The sequence below is a fragment of the Heliangelus exortis genome, chromosome 2, assembly GCF_036169615.1.
Source record: "Heliangelus exortis chromosome 2, bHelExo1.hap1, whole genome shotgun sequence".
Classification (NCBI taxonomy): Eukaryota; Metazoa; Chordata; class Aves; order Apodiformes; family Trochilidae; genus Heliangelus; species Heliangelus exortis.
In genome coordinates this window covers 126,151-147,500 of record NC_092423.1, presented here as the reverse complement: position 1 = coordinate 147,500, position 21,350 = coordinate 126,151, and the positions used below count along the sequence as shown (strand labels likewise).

General features: G+C 44.4%; 1 protein-coding gene across 2 annotated transcripts in view; it reads left to right on the top strand.

Moving 5' to 3' along the window:
* The window catches only part of SMARCD3 (SWI/SNF related BAF chromatin remodeling complex subunit D3), a 90,535-nt gene that overhangs the window by 236 nt on the left and 68,949 nt on the right, over nucleotides 1-21,350 (top strand). The window contains exons 1-2 of one of the 2 annotated variants that reach the window (XM_071734430.1): nucleotides 717-1,700; nucleotides 2,889-3,074. The gene's annotated coding sequence lies outside the window, so the exon portion shown is untranslated. Of the gene's footprint in view, nucleotides 1-716; nucleotides 1,701-2,888; nucleotides 3,075-21,350 lie in introns of those variants that run through there. The other variant, XM_071734435.1, reaches the window with a different exon arrangement.

Below are 21,350 nucleotides of genomic sequence, written 5' to 3'. Positions count from 1 at the left end.
GCAGCCTAACCCTCATCCGACGCTGCTGTGGACGCTGCCGGCGGGCGAGAGAGTTATCCGGAAGCGGCAGAGCTGGGGTTGCCCGGGGGGCTTGGAGAGGTGCGGGTGCTGCTTTCGCCCGTCCGCGGGAGGAGCTTCGTGCCGCGCCGCCCCCACAGGGCTGAGAAGGGAGCGCCAGGGACCGCGGCAACACTGCCCTGTTGTAGCTAAAAGGCGGGAGGGCCGGAGCGAGCTGGGCTGGACGAGTGGTGATTCTCGCCTCGGGACCCTCTCTCCCGGTGGGGAAGGCGCTGCTGCGGGCAGCCCACCCCGGCTCAGCGGTGCCGCTCCTACGCGGGCGGCGGCCGATGAGCGCTTTGCAGACGGTCGCTGCGCCCCTACCGCAGCGTCGCGCAGGCGCCCCGGGCCGGGCCGGCGGTCCCGCTGCGAGCGGGAGAGCGGCACGGCGGGGAGGGGCATGGACGGGACGGTGAGCTTTGCCCCGGGTCCTGTCTCCCCCCCGCCCTGGGCTTCCGTCCGGCTGGACCTCGTGGCGGCAGTTGCCGGGGCTCTGCCCCGAGCACCTGCGGAAGCTCTGGTTGCAGGACATCCCCGCCTTCTCATTGCCCCCGCCAGCGGTGTCGCCGGGTCGGGCGCGGACCCCGGCCACTGGTGCTACCTGGAGGGCACCAGTGAACTCCGCGCTGTAGCTGTGCCGCCCGCCGGGGCCCCCTCCCGCCGCCGTCGCTCGGCTCCCCCGAGGAGCGGCGGCCGGAACGCCCCGAGGACCGGCCCACCGAGCTCTCCGTTCTTCCCTTCGGACTCGTCTGTCCGCCCGGCCGAGCTCTGGTGGCTTCGCTGCCCCGCAGAGACTCATCTGGGTCGGAGAGGCAGGCAGAGCACAGGAGCCCAGTTCTCATTTTCCACTCCCAGAGGCGGACTGCGAGCCCCCTCGGGGGTCTTTCCCTCAGCAGGGACGGACTTGCTCGTTTGGAATCTCCCTGGCATGGTCCGCTGGAGGGGAAGGTCCTCTTAATAACAAGCTGTGTCTGGAGACACCCCTCAACACAGTGCTGTGCTGTGACTACCTGACATCTGGCTCCAGTGCTCCAGGAACAGCCAGGCTTCGTGTGGGAGATATCACCATTTGAGAGAGAATTTGTATTTTGCCTCTCAGGTCTGTTTCCAGAGGGAGATACACAGTCCCAGGTACTCTCGTGGGACAAACTGATCCAGATCTGTAGGAGACTAATGCTCTGGAAGATCTTCACTTCCTACACAGGCAAATCATCTCATTTTGGTGACGAGATCTTGCTGATGGAGATTGCTAGTCACTCCTGCCTCTTCCCTGGGGCCGAAGTCTCCTCTGTCTCCTCCATCAGCCCGGCCTGTGGAGGGACCCTGTGGGCAAGTTGCTGCTGGGAAAGACTGAGGCAAGAGCAAGGTCATTCACCAGGTAGCATGATCTCGGGGGGTGTTTGTGCAGTGTCCTTTCCCAGTGCTGTCAGCACTGCCCTTCCTGGAGAGACTGGCTTCATACTGCTGCCTATCCAGGGGAGTTCTGAGGCTTCTAAAGAGGACCAGTTCCTTAGTGCTGCAATCAACAACTTACAGTTTACTATCGGGACACCACCATGAAGAACCAGCCCATCTTCCCAGACAGAGTCTCCAGCTCTCTGTGAGAAAGAAGCTCCCAGACTGGCCTTACCCCTAAAGACAGGGTGAGGATGAGATTCCTAACACTCTCAGCCTTTTGTTGCCTCCTCCTCTGCTGTGCTGCAGTGAGGCTCCTTTCTGTATCTTGTGCAGTCTTCTGGCCCAGCTCTTCTCACTTGCACTGTCTCCATTGCTGTGTTCTACAGCCACTGCTTTCTTGGAGTGTGTTCTTCCTTTACTTCAGCTCTATTTTAGCACAATTCACCACAATCTTCTTTCTGCCATTTTTTTCTTCCCTTGTTTTGACCCTGCTGACCTAGAGCCTTATTACTGCCCCTGATGGGTTTGTCTGCTCTTGTGCTGGCACTTGGATGCTCATATTTCCCTTTCTTGTCTCTCCGTTCTTTTGAGCAGTTGCTTCGAAGTGCATGACTAGGTATGTGCTTACACCCATGAATGCTGTGAGTGCTGGTGTTCACATCTGTTCTGCTGTAATGCTTCTCTTCAGCGACAGTAACGAGCTGTCAAAAGAAGCAGTGCTGTGTATACACAGGTGCAGCTGGCTCAGCTCTTCCCAAGGAGCAGCTCACTTTTCCTTCTTATGGGTCATCTTCTCTGGGATCTATCATGAATATTCAGACACTGAAGCTGCTTGACTATGCTGTAGTCTGTGGGATTACTAGTTCCCCCAGTTTGCAACACTCACCATCCTACCAGGGCAGCTGGTAGGATGCCAGCTGAAATTCTAGAGTATTCTGATAGTATTTAAGGTTTTGATTTTTTTAAGCATGAAAGCAAGATGATGTGATTAAAGTTCCTGAGCTGTCTCCTAAGGGTTACCTGAGATGTCTGGGGCAGAAGCACAACTGAGAATATCTATGTAAAGAGGAACACTTGTTTCTTGGTTAGACCAGGTAGATTCCAGAAGTCTTCCAGTCTTAACCACCCTATGGTTCTGCTTTCTCCCATCTGCCCAGATAGAAGCTGGCTCCCATCTGTAAGTTGAATAGCCTGTAAGGATGATCTAATGCCTGGGCAAAAGTACTGTTCGGACAACATGGCCATGCAGCTATGTGCAGTTGCCTGCACTGTCAGTTGCATCTTTTCTTTCTTGCTTTTTCCCCTTTTTTTCCCCCCTTTCTTTTTCAGTTGTGCTGCTTATGAAGTGTCACATGGGATGGTACTGTTCTAGGAAATTTTATTTGTATTTCATGCTACTTCCCTTTCACTCAGTGTGTACTTTCTCTTTCCAGAGCTGGATCCAAATGCATCCTTGATCTTAGATCTGTTCCTGCTTCAGGTCAATGACAGTATCTGCTGCTAATTCACCATGACATAGTACCTGGTCTCCTGTCCATCCTCTTGGATAAGTTTCCTGCTTCCTCTTGGTCTATATAGATGTGACTCCGAGTGTTCATCAGCTACCTAGTCTGCTACAGGTAGGTTTTAGCCCTTTGACAAGTGACCTGATCTGGTGGGGAAGAATGTGTTTGGACTGGAAAATTTCTGCCTTTGAACACATGGGAAATGTTTGTGAAATAAAACTGAACTGCCTGCTTGTTGATGCTGATCTAAACTGATCCTTTTACTGGCCAGCTCCTTCTGTGATCATTTCTGCTAGTGCTGGCAGGGAGAGTACTGATGAGACATAGTAGTCTGGCTCAGAACAAATAATGTTAGAGAATGCAGTTGCTAAGAGCATGCCTAATAGAGGAAAGAATGAAGAGTAGTAGTTACAGGTATTCTTTGTGGTAATTCATTACTCCACTAGTGACAAGTAAATGTGATCTTGTCAGAAGGTTATTGATTTGTAGGATAACTATGGTTTAAATTAGCATGGTTAGCTCTTCCCAGCTGGTAGACTTCTCCAGAACCTGATGGTCTCAGTAATTTTCATGATAAGTTTCTTACATCTGCCACTCAGGTCTTTATTTTCTACCATTTCTACCACTAGGTATTTTGTTCTTCCCAGCACTGGATCAGTGCCTCTTTACCCCTTATAGCCTGCACAGATCATTTTACTAGTAGTGTAAATAATCTGCTATAAAGATGCATTATATTTTGCATTGGAAATAAATAGCTCAGGTTACAGTTTTTACAGACACATAAGGCTTGTTACTATCATCTGATTTGGCCCTTTAACAACCACATCACTTAGCTTGCTGCAGCACCATTGTGCACTTCGCCCAGTGCCTGCTATCTCTGGCTTTTCACATCTGTCTGAGCTAGGGAAAGCCTGTTACAGAGAGATTCAGTTCTAGTCCACCAGTCATAAATTACATGAATTTAAGAACTGTTGTTGCACTGAGTCAGACCACAGTATCCTGTCTTGGACTAATAATGGGTATGTAGAAAAGGAAGAGGAAAATGAAACAAATGCTGAATCAGTTTTTTAATTCCATGTGCCTTTTAGTTTTTGCAGCCATCTAATTATGGGGTCACTAGTTTGGAGTAAACAGTGTTACAAAATTCCCCTGAATTCTTCCATCTGCTGTTTCAATGCTAAATTATATCAACTGGAAGGAGTTGTTTCCATTTTCTGTGATAAACTTTTCTGTGATTCTGTTTTCAGTTACTGTTCTGTCCTTCTCTGTTCTCTTGGATTCTGAGTCCAGGGTGGACTGTAGAAGCATTCACTGTAGTGGGTTCCTGAAGGTAATGGGTACCTGTACTCAGCTCACAGCTGTTGCTGAGTAAAGGTTTGTCTTTTAGAAAGGCAGTCTGACAGTTCATCTCATTCAGGTTCCAAATGATAGAAGTCTGAGATATGGATCAGAGCTATTTGGCAGAGGGAGAACCCAGACAAACCATCTGACTGCAGATGCTTGGCAAAAGAAATAGGAAGTAAGAACAGTAATCATAATAGCCTGCTAATCAGGAAATACTTTTGTGATTTTTTTAACTTGTGTTTGCACTTGTGGATGGTGTTTGTTGGGTTCAAGATGACCATTGAATGCCAGGCAGCAAATGTGGCAAAAGGCGTTTCCTGGTTGACACCTAGGAAAATTTCTTTCTTTTTCAGTTCTGGCATCTCACTCCACATCTTTCTGTTACTTTAACTATCACATGCCACCTTCTCTGTGCTGACTAACTTGTTAAGAACCTATTGGTGTTAATGTGGAATACACCCACTGATACATATGCAATCAGAGAGTCCCCCACTCTTACTGGAATCAGATGAGCTTGTGTATTAAAGCTCCTTTAGCCTTTTTTTGAGGAAAGGTGAGGTGTTAACTTTTTTAACTTTCAGTACTTTCAATCGCTTGGAGCTCACTCCTTTTCCAATGCAGTGTTTCCCCAGTGGTTTCCAAACAGAGTGCTTGGAAGAATGTAAATTTGAGTAGCATTCCAGAAGAAATTCACTGGTTATGAATTTAAAATATAAACAATTAAGAGTTCTGGTATTATGCCACAGGAGTTAAGCAGGTTATTAATTTACACAGAAGTGTCCTAAGTGCATAGAAACAACCAAATAACAACTTCCATGCTTTTTCTTCTAGTTCAGAATTACAGCCGTGTTCTCCATAATGCTTTCATAATGTCTTAACTCTTCTGTGCTCTTATCAGAACCATGACATCTGTTTTTGTCTATGGTAGCTGTCCAAAGCTAGAGACAGAAGCATTTCTCTTTGAATGTCACTATCACTGTGGCTTAGATGAAGCCCTTAGCTAGACTGAAGAAGTTGTCTGCTCCAAGAAGTTCAGTTTCAGAGTCTAATCAACACTGTATCTTTTACTTTTTACCCTGAAGTTTGGCATACTTATTCTCTCTGAATTAATTTTAAAAATAATTTGGCTAAAGGTAGTGCAGTTCCTTTCAAGATCCTAAACTGGAAAGAGGAAAATACAATTTACCAGTCATACTTTTAAATCTGTAGGCACAGAGTTATTGTACTGCTGTGGGAAATTGTGTAGGCTTAACGTTTAATAAGCTTGTGGCCTTTAATTTGGGAAAGTGCTTTTGATGATGTGAAAGAAGTGGGACTTCATTTGGTGCAATTGCAAGTCCTAACAAGGCATAACATTTGATGTCTATGTGGAAAGCAAGAGCTGTTTGCCACTGTTAGGTGAGTGAGGAATGATTTTTAAATGTTAGTTCTAGGTAACTTTTTAAAGTTTTCCATTTTCATGGCAGAGGAAGGACATACTGCAAGGTTGCTTAAGGCTTTTTATTCTTGTTTTTATTTCTTTGAGATGGTAGGGATAACCACATAGTAACTGAGCTGGCTGGTGTGCTGGTCAGACTTGTGTGGACAGTGGACAGTATGAGTAGTTGCAGGAGAAAGTACAAAGCTCCTGCAGGGTATTGCTCCTAGAATGATAGAATGATTTCGGTGTGAGGGACCTTAAAAGATCCTACACCTGTTCCATTCTGTCCACCATCATCATAAAAAATGTCTGTATGTATGTCCAATGTAACTATACTTTCATTCAGTTAGAAAACTTTGCTCCCTGTCTTGTCACTACAGACCTTGGCAAATAGTCACCATCTTCATTAGAAGTCCCTTCAAGTATTGAAGGGCTCGATAAGGTCTCCCTGGACCTTCTCTACTCCAGGATGGACAACTCCAACTGTCTCTTCCTTTCTTCACAGGAGAGGTGCTACAGCCCTCTAATTTTCATGGCTCTCCCCTGACATACTCCAGCAGGTCCATGTCTGTTTTGTACTGTGGACTGCAGAGCTGGATCCAAGTGGGGTCTCAGGACTGCAGAGCAGAGAGGAAGAATCCCCTCCCTCAACCTGCTGGCCACACTTCTTTTGGTGCAGCCCAGGGCAAGGTTGGCTTTCTGGGCTGCAGGTACACATTGCCAGCTCATGTCTACTTTTTCATCTATCAGAACCACCAGGTTCTTCTCTAGAGAGCTGCTCTCAGTCAGTTCCTCTCCCAGTCTGTATTGGTATTGGTGATTGCCCTGACCCAGGTGCACCTGGACTCATTGAACTTCATGAGGTTCACATGGGCCCACTCCTCCAGTGGGATCCCTCTTGATGGCATCCCTTCCCTCTTGCCTGTCAGCTGCACCACTTGGCTTGATGTTGTCTGCAAACATGCTGGGGGTGTCCTCGGTCCCACTGCCTGTGTAATTAATAAAGATACTGAACAGTCCCAGTCCCACTGTGGACCCCTGAAGAATACTGATTTGATACTAATCTCCATTTGGACATTCAGCTGGTAGGTATTTAAAGACCTTCTTAGCACACAAGCACTATTGATTCTCTTTTTCAAGAAATAAGGTAAGGTGGGAAACCAGCATGGCTGAGTAAGGACCTCTGGCCAAACCAAAACACAAGAGGGAAATGCATAGGCAGGGGAAGCAGGACCCTGTACCCCAGCAGAGAATATAACAATACTGCCCAGGAGTGTAGGGATGGGATCAGGAAGGCTACCTGAAGCTAAATTTGGCAAGTGATGCAAAGAATAATAAGAAGCATTTCTATAGGTATGCTACTCAGACAAGGAAGGCAAAATAAATTGCAGTCTTCAATAAATGAGTCAGGGAATCTGGTGACAGTTGGCATAGAGAAGACTGAAGAATTCAACAACTTTATTAGCCCTCAGTTTTTGTTGGCAATTGCTCTTCCCAAATGTCTCAAGTCCCTGAATCTCGTGGCGGGAACTAGGGGAATGAAGTCCCAGCTGTGGTAGGAGATCATCAACCTGAACATACACAAGTCCATGGGACCTGATTAGATGGATGCTAGAGTCCTGAAGGAACTGGCTGATGGTGAATCCTGTCTCTTTCCAGTAATCTGTATTCGTCAACTAATATCTTGTAGAAGCCAAAGTCCTGGTGTCAGCACCAGCCACGAAGCCAGGTGTTGATCTGCCTAATCATGATTATTCACAGATTAATGGATTTTATGGCTAAAAGAGACTTCTGGCTCATCTGACACCTGCATTTTGCTGCACACTAATGGGCTTCCATTTGTCCTTACTGTGAGCCTGATACCTTCCAGAAAGACAAGCTGTAGCTTGGTTAGGTATTGTAAAATAAAAATGGAATATACTGCCTGTAGAGCCTGTATTGATTAAGAAGTTAATAAGTACTGACTTGAGGCAAGGAAGGCTTTGGAAGTCTTCTGATAATTATGCTAGTCCCTCTAGTGTGATTCTGTAAATACCTTGTTTGTGACGGCCAGACTATCTTGAAAGCAGGGAGTGAAGGTTATAATAATGTCAGCTGTGCTTAGGTAGGAGAGATGGGATGGAGAATCCACTATTTCCCGGGGCAGCCCATTCCAATGCTTGATCACCCTCTCAGTAAAGAAATTCTTTACTGATATTTCATAGTGTTTACTGATATTTCATAGTGTTTATTTGTAATCAGAAAAAAATAGTTTAATAAAACTCAGTCACCCTGCTGGAATGGTCTTTCAGATCCCTCCTGATCAATGCTAGGCAATAAGCTGCCCCTCACAGAAGGATCCTGTTCAAAGTAGAGCCTGGCTTTTGTTCTGTGGGCTTGGTTCTTTACAAACTTTCTCATTGTTCTCTTAACATTTAACGTTAACAGCTCTGGATATTCTTGTATGAATGAATGTGGTTAGTCCAAGGATATCTGTATATGATTTGTAAGTACTTCTGATGACATTTTTGTGTTTGGTAGGCCAGGTCTAAAATTGGGAGGAAATAAAGCAGTCTTTTAAACAGAACTACCCAGAATCCCATCACTAGGTCTCCCTGTCTGTGATCCAGTGGTGTGCCTAGACCAGCTAGGGCCCAAGGGAGTGTGGTGGACATGTGAGACATCTGCTATCATAACTTTTCTGTGTACTATCTGGTACTTCTCTCTGCTATGCTCTGAAATATGTTGCCATGTGTCTTGTGGCCATTTGACATGTAAAAGTTTTGCTGTGTGGCTTGCGAGGTCAAGAAAACTGGATGCTCCTTACCTGGTTGGTCCTTTCTAGATCTTCAATGTCTCTTGGCAAGCCCTATGCCAATTAGTACCTCAGGCTAACTACTCTGCATGAAAAAGCTTTTGTTGATCTTGATTTTGTTGCCTTCTAATTTTGTTGGCGGTGTCCTAGTTCTTCTGTTACAAAATAATGTGCTCCTAGTTTTGTCTCAGCATTACTCTTAATGCTCTACGTTCCCCCCTCCTGTGCAAAATAAACAAGCACTCTTTTTCAATTCGTCTTAGTAAGATAGCTCTTTAGAGATATGACCAGCACTGTCTGTGGGTATGACAAAAGCAAGAGAGAACTACTTACTGATATTGTGTTCTGTAATATCTTCTGTCACGCTCTTCATAACTCCTTAAAATTTTATGAGTAAATATTTCTGTCAGGTGCTGCAGCCATCCTCATCTGTTAGTATATTTAACACTGTAAATTGCATGTGAAGTTATAATTAGTGGAGTCTTGTTCAAAGGATTGGGGTCTAAGCATGCTATAGCACATAAGGAGTTAGTATGTCTTCCACAGGGCAAATGGTGTTCCACAGGTCTGTTATGTTCCTATTCTATTATCTGTTGCACCCCTGCTTTATTAGGATTAGAATTCTTTAATGGGTCATGTGAATAAGAGTAGGCCTTTCAGTGTATTGGACTTAGATGTTCTGAAAATACTCTTAGCAAGTTTTCTAAATAATTTAAAAGCTAGTAAGGGAAGTACATCATCAGTAAGTAAAATTCCTCATAAGCAGTAAGTAGGAAATCACAGAATCACGGATTGGTTGAGGCTGGAAGGGACCTCTGGAGGTTAACTTGTCCAACTCCCTGGCTCAAGGAGAGCTGATTGCCCAGGACCATGCTGAGACAGCCTTTGAGTATTTCCACGGTGGGAGACTCCTCAACTTTTCTGGGCAACCTCTTCTAGTGCTCAGTCTCCCTCACTGTCAAACTGGATTTGCTGATGTGTCAGAGGAACCTCCTCTGTTCCAGTTTCTGCCTGTTTCCTCTGGTCCTGTCATTTGGCACCACTGAAAAGAGTATGGTTTCATCTTCTCGGCATTCTCTCTTCAGGTGTTCACAAACATTAAAAACATCCTCTCTGAGCCTTCTTTTATCAGAGGGCAAACAGTCCCAGTGGTCTTGGACTTTCCTCTTAGGACAAATGCTCCAGTCCCTTTGTCATCTTTGTGTCCTCTCATTGGACTCACCAGTATGTCCATGCCTCTCCTGTACTGGACACAGTACTTGAGCTGTGGCCTCACCTGTGCTGAGCACTGGGGAAGGATCACTCCTGTTGGCCTGTAGATGGTATTTTACCTCATGCAGCCCAGGATACCATGTGCCTTTGCAGCATGGACCCAGTGCTGGCTCGTGTTCCATTTGGTGGCCACCTGAACCCTTGTGTCATTTTCTGGCAAGCTGCTTCCCAGCTCCCCAGCATATGTTGGTGCCTGGAGCTGTTCCTCATCAGGTGCAGAATTTTGTACTTCCCTGTGCTGCACTTCATCAGGAAGCATCAGGGTATGTCGAAGGTGAGAGTGCACTTCCTCATTAAGTTTATGCAGTCAAGAACATATTTGGTGCAAAGGGAATAATGAGTAAATGGGGGCAATGCTAAAGAAAAACACACAGAGATGCAAACCTAGAGACACAGAACAAAAAAATACTTAAACTAATTGGCAAGACATTAAAAAACTACAGGCATAGCTTTAGAGAGGACTGACCTGAACTATTAGACTCCCTAGGCCCTGGAGCTTCTTGAAGAGATGTCTGCAGAAGGACAAATAAATGTTCAGTTTTTGTAATGGAAGGAGTGCTTTTGTGGTTCCTCACTGGTGTTCAGAATTATTTGTAAAGAGGTAAATAATGAAGCAACAAAATTAGCTGATAATATGATACTATTCAGTGCAGTAGAACCTAAGCCTGTCTCTTAAGATAAGGCAGCAGTGTTCCAAAACTGCGTGATATGTCAGAATAAATGTAAGCTTGATGAATTGATACGTAAAGTGTGTAAAGAAAATAAGCCTGCCAATGTAGCCACATTGTTGTCAAAATTATTACTTCTTCCTCAGGAAAGAAATATAAGCATCTTTATAGATAGTTACCTGAAAATATAAGCTCAACAGTAGTGTTTAAAATGGAAAAATCAGTGTTCAATATCACAGGAAAACAATTAGAAAAGCTGAAATTATTGTTATAATACTATGTAAATCCACGGTTCATCTGTTTTCTGAAGAGTGAATGTAGTTCTGTATCTCTTAAGATACAATGACTAGTAGGACTTGAAGAATCACAGAAAAAATGATAAGGATGGTGAGAGGTGGAGAGATTTCCACCAGTGGAAGTATTTTAGAAAAATTATAGACAAAGTTAACAGTGCTAGAGATCATCAGTCATCAGGAAGGAAAGGCGAGTTGCTGTTTATAGAATATATGGACATGTGATGAAATCATCAGGCAACAGGCTTCAAACAAACGCAAGTGGTTGTTTTTTTCTTTTTTCAACTCATGCCAAATTAGACTGTAGCATTTATTGCTAAAAGATGTTTCAGCTGCAGTATAGATGGGTTCAGACACAGGTATCAGACCTGGCAGTTACACATGGTGGTCCAGGATTGGGTGTTGGTAAACTGCTAGCAACAAGAAGGTCCTGCAGAGGGAATATGTATGTCTTGCTTTTTGCCGTTACAGTGCTGTGGCCATGGTGCCCTATCCGTATAGTAAAAAAAGTTCTAATGTTCCCTGTATGCTTATCAGAATACCTGGTAGCAGTTGTAAAAAAAAGAAAAAAAAAAAAAAAAAATCAGAGTATTTACTTCAGAATTTTATTTTGTACAGTCTTTCTTTGAACATCTGGTATGAAATGTTGGCTAAGTGGACCTTTGGTCTGAGATCTGATGGTGTCAGAAGTGTGAATTTTTCCTCAGTCTTTGTTAAAAGTCTAAAGATAGTAAAAGATAAAGGCCTATTTTATTCTGGATGTCAGTCACTGTTAAACAACTTCAGAGGGAAAAAAAAAAGAAGAGGTCAAATGGCGTAGCTCAAACTCCCTCTCAGACTCCCTTCTTTATCTTTGACTTCATTCCTCCTGTTGAGTATTAGCCCTCTGGACTATGTAAGCTTTTGTACTGATTTAAAATATAAAAATACTTTGTTTCTATTTATAGAGTGTACTTTGGATGGGAAGAAAGTGAAAGCAGAAGAACGTTTTTCTAAAGTCAGTTTTCACTGAAAGGAAGTAAAATTTAACAAGCCTGGTTATGTTTTTCTCTCTAAATCATGTAGTGGGTGTTCCATGTGGTGGGGCTAGATGTGGTCCCTGGAAGCAGGTGATATGTTTAGGGGGTTTTTGAGTTTCATGCAAGGATGTAAGTGCCTTGGTGAGAAGCAGAACACAGATAGCAGATATACCCTTCAGTGATACAGGAGGGGAGGGTTACCATTTTGGATTTACAGAACTGGGAGAAAAGGTAACAGGAGTCGCTGCTGCGTGGTGAGTGTTGTGCATTGCAGAGTTCCTTCACTTTTAATTTGAAAAACAAGACTAGCAAGTACCCAACAGAACCACTACTTAAAAGAAAATATAAAAATGAAAAATAATGAAATCTGCTCAGTTCAGGTTAAAAGAGTGGGAAAATCTAATATTTTAGTAAGGATCTATCTGCATTTAATGCTGCTCTGCCAGCTTACTTGCTGTTTAGATTATACTGTCACATATGACTCCTTTATCTTCTTTTCTCTGCTCTGTGGAGTTCTGTTACGTACCTCACGTTTGGAATCTGCTGTGCTCTGTTTCTGCTCCACAGGAACTTGTCCCTGTGCACTGCTGCTTCTTGCCATAGGTGAGAGCTAAATACATCTTTGCATCAGCATAGTGAAGACATCTGAGTGCACACTGGAGCACTCAGGTTACAAGGGAGAGTCAAAAGGGAGAGGAGCAGTGATGGGATTGGAAGCAGTGCCTTGAAGATGGTAGGAAAATGAGCATAATAATAAATGATAGTGGAAATGGTAGGGAGCTCTGGTGAATTATTAGAGTTCTGGAGGTGGGTTTGGGGGATTGTTTTGAGGTGAAATGCAGATCAGGAAGTGAAAGGCAGCTGCAGAGTATGCACAAAGTGTTGGGGAAAAGAGTTGTAAATATGGAGAGCTTTCTTTATCCAGGACAACTTTATCTCTTTTGCCTTCCTGACACTAACTTGTGCTCCTGTTTGAAAAATACAAAAAAAGTAGGAAAAGGAAATGATGGGGAGTGGTTTCCCATGTTTTGGGTGAGAACTTCTTGGCTCCAGGAATGGTGTGGTACTGATGTCTACTGGGAGAAACCTGACTTGACCTGAGAACTTGGCCTTTGGAGAGCCTCACTTTTTTATTGCCATGAACCAGAACTTGAAAATGTGGAGAGAAATACTGTTACGCAAATTGCAACACACATATAATATTCTGCATTGTCTTAATGAGAGACATTTAATCCTCAATAAGACTATTACAAATTAAGGTGGATAATAATCATACAATTACGGTTATATTATGAAGTTCTTGATAATTTTCTCTGTAAGTGCTTGTGTTATCCTCTCACTCCATCACATAGCATTGGTTCCACCTAATACAACTTGTCTCCTAACTCTGTCCTGCAACTGTTTTCTCTTGTCTTGAGTCACTGGCAGTGCTGTCACAGATTTTATTTTTTTATCTTGCCAGATCTGTGCTCCATATTAAATTATTTCTTGTTGATTAACTTTCTTGCACTTTCTTTGTGGGCCTCTTACATCAGTTTGCAATAAATGCTTTCCATGCAACTTTAAATCTTTCCATGATCCTTTTTCCTTATCTGGTCTTACTGTACTTTTCTCCTCATCTTCATGTTTTGTACTATTTTTTTAATGAAGTTTCTATTACTCTTTCCCTTTTCCCTGCTTTGCCTCTTACACCTGTGTTCTGGCTCTGCTCCTCACAGCTGTTTTGGCGTACCAGGACAACCTTGCTCCAGCAGTAGTTTGTGTCAGCTTGTTTATACCACATTGTCCCTGGCTCACATACCCGCTTCAGCTCTTGCTTTCCGTGGGTTCTTCATTTGGCTGTTACTATTAAGGATTTGTTCTTTTTAGACATATAGGAAGCGTGTGCTGTACTGATTTTTGTGGAAGGTTGAGTATTTTATTCAAAATTACAGGGTTCAGCAGGTATCTCGGTATACTTGAGTCAGAACTTAAGGTTTCTTATAAGATGTCTGGCAAGGCCTTTGACACCGTCTCCCACAGCATTCTCCTGAAAAAGCTGTCAGCCCACAGCTTGGACAGGGGCACTCTGCACTGGGTTAGGAACTGGCTGGAGAGCCGGGCCCAGAGAGTGGTGCTGAACGGTGCTGCATCCAGCTGGCGGCCGATCACCAGTGGTGTCCCCCAGGGATCAGTGTTGGGCCCAGTTCTATTTAATATCTTTATTGATGATTTAGATGAGGGGATTGAGTCCATCATCAGCAAATTTGCAGATGACACTAAGCTGGCGGGAAGTGTCGATCAGCTGGAAGGCAGGAGGGCTCTGCAGAGGGACCTGGACAGACTGGAGAGTTGGGCTGATTCCAATGGGATGAGGTTCAACACGGCCAAGTGCCGTGTCCTGCACTTTGGCCACAACAACCCCATGCGGAGCTCCAGGCTGGGGACAGAGTGGTTGGAGAGCAGCCAGACAGAGAGGGACCTTGGAGTCTGGATTGACAGGAAGCTGAGGATGAGCCAGCAGTATGCCCAGGTGGCCAAGAAGGCCAATGGCATCCTGGCCTGTATCAGGAACAGCGTGGCCAGCAGGTCCAAGGAAGTGATTCTGCCCCTGTATTCAGCGCTGGTGAGGCCACACCTCGAGTACTGTGTCCAGTTCTGGGCCCCTCAGTTCAGGAAGGATATCGAGGTCCTAGAGCAGGTCCAAAGGAGGGCAACCAGGCTGGTGAAAGGACTCGAGCACAGACCCTATGAAGAGAGGCTGAGGGAGCTGGGGCTGTTCAGCCTGAAGAAGAGGTGGCTCAGGGGAGACCTCATCACTCTCTACAACTCCCTGAAAGGAGGTTGGAGCCTGGGGGGCTTTGGTCTCTTTTCCCAGGCAACTCTCAGCAAGACAAGAGGGCACGGTCTCAAGTTGTGCCGGGGGAGGTTTAGGTTGGACATTAGAAAGAATTTCTTTACTGAGAGGGTGATCAAGCTGCCCAGGGAAGGGGTGGATTCTCCATCCCTGGAGATATTTAAAAAGAGACTGGATGTGGCACTCAGTGCCATGGGCTGGGAACCACGGGGGGAGTGGATCAAGGGTTGGACTTGATGATCTCTGAGGTCCCTTCCAACCCAGCCAATTCTATGATTCTATGATTCTATTTAAACTGTTGAAATCCTGAGACTGTCCCCTGGCCTTTCTTGATTTTTTTTTTCTCCCTAACTCAGTCCTTCTGAAGGGCCAGCACTGAGCCAGCAACATGGTGCAATCTTGCTTTGATTCCTTTTCTCATTATTCCACAATAATCCAAATTACTGTGTTTCAAATACCTATAAATGCAGCTATTTACATGTGAATTTTATCATTAATTTTCTTCACCTTTCTTGCTTGTAATTTGTAAAAATGTTTCTAACTGCTCTGCTTCTCTCTCATCATTGAAATCATTGAAGTCATGGTTTGACATAAATAGCATTTATTGGTAAGTTGATTTAAGAAGTTCCTACTGGGCTCTGGCTACTCATTCCTGGAGGCTTGTGTCTTCTCTGAACTGTTTTGCTGTAGCAACTTGTGGGACCTGTAAAGGAGATTAACACTGGTTCTTAACCTAAACAGTATTCTTTGTCACAGTATCTGTCTCTTCTAATTTAGAAGTTCTTGAAACATGAAGAAAAGGAGGACTGTGGCCCAGTTAAAGACAATGAGACAGTGTTCTTCAGCTGATGTTACTCTGGGCATAATCATTATAACTGGAGTTTGCACAGCAGTTTTTATCACAGCAGCTCATTGAAGAGTAGCAGTTTACGAACACCAGTTGTTTTGCAACTGTGCATATCACTACTTGTTAAGTAGTTATATTACTCAAAATGCTTTTGCTATTCTATTCTGTGATCTCTTGATTTAAAATCTGGCACCCTGCGTTACAAGTGCATAAAGAAAATGTGGATTATTTGAACAAGTTTAGATATCTTCAGCTGAACTAGTTCTCATGGGTTCATTTTACAGTGAGTAGAGTTTACTCAGCGTATAGAGATTACTATAAAGACCTAAATAGATCATACTTTAATCTGTTGAAACATCCCTAGAAGTGTCTGTTTCTCTCTGCTGGCTGTCAGGGGTGGTCAGCTCATAAACCCTGCACTCATGTGCACTGGGTTGAGATGAAGTCTATCAAATATCTGTTGTTATCAGCTGGCTGGATTAGACACTCAGATCTAACCCCAGTTAAACCTACTTGCATGGTCAATGATTTAGGGGAGGCTATGAACGAATTGGCAGGGTTTTTATAAATAGCCTTATGAAAATAGATCATATAAATAGCCTTATGAAAATAAAACATTCTTTAATAGTACCAATATTTCTTGAGTATTGTGGCAGCAATACTGTTAGACTGTCAGACTAGCTGATCTCTTAGCCAGTCATGTCATCCAGTTCACTGTTGTTAATTTTCTTACCCAGCGTTAACTTCCTTCCATCTTATTTAGTGCTTCAAGATTTCTTGTCAACAGTAATGGTCTGAGAAATGCACAAGTTATTTCTCAAAAAGCTGCTGAAAGGCAGCATCCAGCTATTAATTTTAAGTTGTCTAGCACCCTTGCGGTTAGCAAGGTTGTTAGCACCTTTGTGCAGGAACAGTACTATTAATAAGCATATTGTTATTTTGTCACCAATATAAGCAGCAAGTATATCCTCTGACTTTCTAAATACATGACAATGCTTATTGCCAAAAATTTTGTAAATTATCTTGACAGTGCATCAAATGTTACTTATTTTCAGGAGGATGTTTTTGCATGGATTTTAACTCAATTACATTAAGTTCTCTAACGGAATGTTATAGCAGAGACTGCAATGTAGAAATTCTAAGTATCACTTGTACTATTTATCTTATTGCTTCTTTTTTATTCTATTGTTACTGAAAAAAAAATCTTTGCAGAAGGGGCAGGCAACTTGAGAGAACTACAAGATTGTCATGAGGTTATGGAGGGCAAAAATTATGAAGGCTGGAGCTCAGCTAGAACTTACTCTGACTACTGCCATATAAGAGAGGAATTTTTTTCCCCTATAGATACATCAGCAACAAAAGTAAGGGGAATCTCCATCCATTATTGGGGGAGAATGTTGTGACAAAGGATGAGGTAAAGGTGGAAGGTACTTAATGCCTTCTTTGCCTCAGTCTTTAATAGTAAGACCAGTTGTTCTCAGGGTACCCCAGCCCCCTGATGTTGAAGATAGGAAGGGAGAGCAGAATGAAGTACCCATAATTCAATGGGAAATAGTCAGTGACATGCTACACCCATTAGACACACCACAAGTCTATGGGGCTGGATGGCACCTACCAAAGGGAACTGAGGGAGCTGTTGGAAGTGCTCCAAGTCACTTTCCATCATTATCAGCAGTTTTGGGTTACTGACGAGGTCCCAGCTGACTGTAGTTTAATAAATATGACCCCCATCTACAAGAAGGGCCAGGAGGATCTGAGGAACTACAAGTCTGTCAGTCTGACCAGGATAACAAGCAAAGCTTTGGAGCAGATCATCCTGTGTCCATGCAGTGTTCCATGCTTGGGGCACAGTGGCACTGGTGGAAAAGGACCTGGGGGTGTTGAGTGACAGTGGCTGGATATAAACCGGAATGTGCCCAGGTGACCAAGAAGGCCACCAGCATCCTGTCTGGGATCAGCACTGTGTGGCCAACAGGAACAGGGCAGGGATCATCCGCTGGTGAGGCTGCACATCAAATCCTGGGGTCAGTTCTGGGCCCCTCACAACCACAAGGACATTGAGGGGCTGGAACGTGTCCAGAGGAGGGCAATGGAGCAGGGGAAGGATCTGGAGCACAAGTCTGCCCAGGAGCAGCTGAGGGAGCTGGGGGGTGTTGATCCTGGAGCAGAGGAGGCTGAGGGGAGACCTTCTGGCTCTCTGCAACTCCTTGAGAGGAGGTTCGAGCCAGGGGGGTTGGGCTTTGCTCCCAAGGAACAAGGGATGAGCCAAGAGGAACTGCCTCAAGTTGTGCCAGGGGAGGTTTAGGTTGGAGCTGGGGAACAACTTCTCCCTGGAAAGGGTTGTTGGGCCCTGGCCCAGGCTACCCAGGGCAGGGCTGGAGTCCCCATCATCCCTGGAGGGGTTTCAGAGCCCTGGAGATGTGGGGATGAGGGACATGGGTTCATGGTGGCCTGGGTTGTGCTGGGTTAATGGTTGGACCCTGTTGCAGCTGACAGTCCCTCCCAAGTTGTAAATCTCAACTACCAGTGTGGGTTTTTTTCAGAAAGGATGAGGGAAAAGTAGTGTGAAGCAGGTGAGAATGTGAAGAGAACCAGAGGCACCAGCAGTCTGGTGGCCACCACTTCTGTGGCCTAGGGAACGACCTTTGCTCCTTCACAGGAGGTTGAGGAACATCTCCTTAAGCTTGTGGGGCTGCTTCTGCAGGGTGATGGTGCAGTAGGTCCCACGCTGCAGACCTTCTCATCAGTGAAGTGGCAGAGGCTGCCACGGAGGGGCAGCAAGAAACTGGTCATGGCTTCACCCAGCTGCTGGGTCCCTGGACAGCCAAGCCCAGAAGTATCACATGAATCCACCTCCTCTGTGCATGTTCTGCCTTCCAGCACCACTTCCACCCCGGGGCCTGAGTCTACACAGCCCTTTGATTTTATGAACATGGCTTCTGTTTAAAAATAGTGGAACTGGGAGAAGATGGAGGAAAGATGGACACTGGCTTTGCCAACCAGCTGTTCTCCAAGTACCGATCAGTACCACAGGAAAGCCATGGAGAGTGAGAAATTAGTTTTACTGCAAGTTAGGTCAGTGAGAGTGCATCAGAAGAGTTGCAGAACAATAGCTTAACACACTTCCAGGCATACAGATGTGTTTGGGTTGATGATGTAATTTAAACTGTTGGAATCAAAAATAGGTATTAGGAATAATCTGACATATCAAAATGCTTAAAACAGATTCTGGAAAATAGGAATGAGGAGTATGATTGATGTGTCTAACTGGGGAGAGAAGGGACTGATTATGCATATGTAAATCTCCTTATGATCTTAAAGATGCTGAAATGCTTTGGGCACAATGTTCACCAGTCTCAAAAGGCAGTAACTGTCTCCTTGGCAACAAGAAAGGCATGTGTCTGTTCCCATGGAAATGTGCTGTGAACGTTTCACATCGAAGATTCTGCTCAAAGCTCACAGCGCAGGCTCCCAGCTCTTTGTTGCCCGCACCTGAGGTAAAAGCACTGGCACATCCAGGTGCTCTGATCCTGCAGCTGACAAGGTGGGTGAGCTGCACATGGTGTGGTGCTGTTCCTGTATAAACCACTTATTGTACACTGTTGTTTCCATCTTAGACATTCCTTCCTCAGTCATTAATTGTCAGCTTTGAAGACTTCTTCGCAGCTCTTCATAAGGAAAGCAGTAGTCTTGCTAGCCAGGGAGGCACCAGAGATTTTCTGATACTAATTCTTCCAAATGAGTGGACAGACAGAACTGAAAAACACAAAACAGTGTATAGGCTGGCAGTCCTTTCTCATGTCTGCAGGAAGAAAAGGAGAAATATTCCGAAGCACTGACATGTCTACCTGCACTAGATCCACCAATCAGGAACTGCTAATACAGTAAGCAAATTATATATAGCAGAGACCACTTCTTCTAACCCATCATGATGCTCTTCTAAGGGAGAATATGTATTTAGTAGGGACCAGAAGCAGGATACAAGCATGGTTTGATCTTTTAAGTTTTTTTAAAATATGAGATGTGGGATGCAGAGGCATTAGTGGAACAGTGATAATATAAAAGTGGTGGACTGGGAAAATTATTTTAGAAACAGCATTTTGTATGCATTTATAGGCATTATATATATATATTTTATAGGCATATAGTATTACTAAGCCATGTATTCTTTTGTTTCAAAGATTTTTCATTAACAGCCTGCTTTTAATTCCAGTAGCTTTTTCCTAGTCCTGCATTAAGGGACAGAAAACACAAGTGCTTTATTTACCTTCCTAATCTTACTGATTCGCCCCCTAAGACTTCTACAGTAAAAAAACCCTTGTATTTTCAATCACTATTCCTGAATTGGCCTCTCTAACCCCTGATTCTTCTCCCCATCTCTGCATCCTGTAATTTTGCTGTGCTTGCGGAGCAGCAGCTAGGTCTGCATATATATTTACAGGTAAGGGCATTTGAGGTGTTTTGTCATTGCCTTGGTTCTGCTGTCAGTTTCTATTCCATGGTTCCTCATGTGAATCTGTTGCATGTTCATTGGGCATATATTTTAGTCATTTGTAATGTTTAAGTCTTTCCTGAGTAGAATCATAAAGTCATAGAATTGCCAAGGAGATCACTTGGTCCAACCTCCCTCCTTGAAGTTGGATCAGCTAGACCAACTTGCTGAGTACCAAGTTGAGTGAAGTTTTGACTGGCTTAAGGAATAGAGTTAGGCTGGTCCCTGGGCAACCTGTTCTAAGTAGAACAACTGTTTGCCTAGTCACAGTAAAAAAACTTTCCTGTGTGTAAATGACATTTCCTGTATTTTATTTTGTGCCAATTGCCTTTGGTCTTGTCACTTGGTGCCACTGAGAACAATCTGTCTCTGTACACCCTGCCATCAGGTATTTATGCACATAGAAAGAACACTCCTTAAGCCTTTTCATCGCCATGTTAAAAAAATGCCCTGTCAGCCTTCCCTTATTATGATAGATGCTCCAGTTCCTTAACCATTGTGATGAGCACTCACGCAGTATGTCCATGTATTTCTTGTACTGGGAGGCCCGGAACTGGACAAGCACTCCACATGTGGTCTTACCAGTGGCAACCAAAGAAGAAGGATCACCTCCCTTGATGTACTGGTAATGTTCTTCCTAATCCAGCTGAGTCCAGCTAGTCCAGCTATTGTTGGCTTTCCTCACTGCAAGGGAACATTGCTGGCTGATCATCAGTTTGTTGCTTACCAGGACCCCCCCAGTCTTCTCCTGCAAAGTTGATTTCCAGCCAGTCATCCCCTGGCCTGTCCTGGTACGTGAGCACAATTTCTCCTTCACAAATTTATGCTGACTACTCTCAGTCACCTTCTTGTGCTCATGTGCTGAAAATGTTCTCCAGGAAGATCTTCTTCATTACCTGTCCTAGGATTGAGGTGAGGCTGAACAACCTGTATTTTCTGTTTGTTTTTACTTCCTCCTCTTTAGTCCTTCCAGTCTCCATGACTTTCTAGAGATAACTGAGATGTCTCCCAATGACACTGGCTAGCTTCCATAACATCCCATCAAGTCCCATGGGATGTCCAGTTTGTTTAAATGTTCCCTAACCTTGTCTTCCTTCACTGAGGGGAAGTCTGCCTTGCTCCAGGCTTTCTTACTGGCCTCAGGAGCCTTGAATTCTTGGTGGCTGATCTTTCCAGTAAAGAAGCGGGCAAAGAAGGCATCAGTACTTCAACTTTTTCTATCTTCTTTCTTGACAAGTCCCCTTCCCCATTCAGCACTAAGCCTACATTTTCCCATGTCTTTCTTTTGCTGCTGATGCATTTGTAAAAGCCTGTCTGCTGTTTATGTTCCTTGCCAGATTCAACTCTAGGTGGGCTTCTGTTATCCTAATGGCATCCCTGCACTCTTGGACAGTGTCTCTGTATT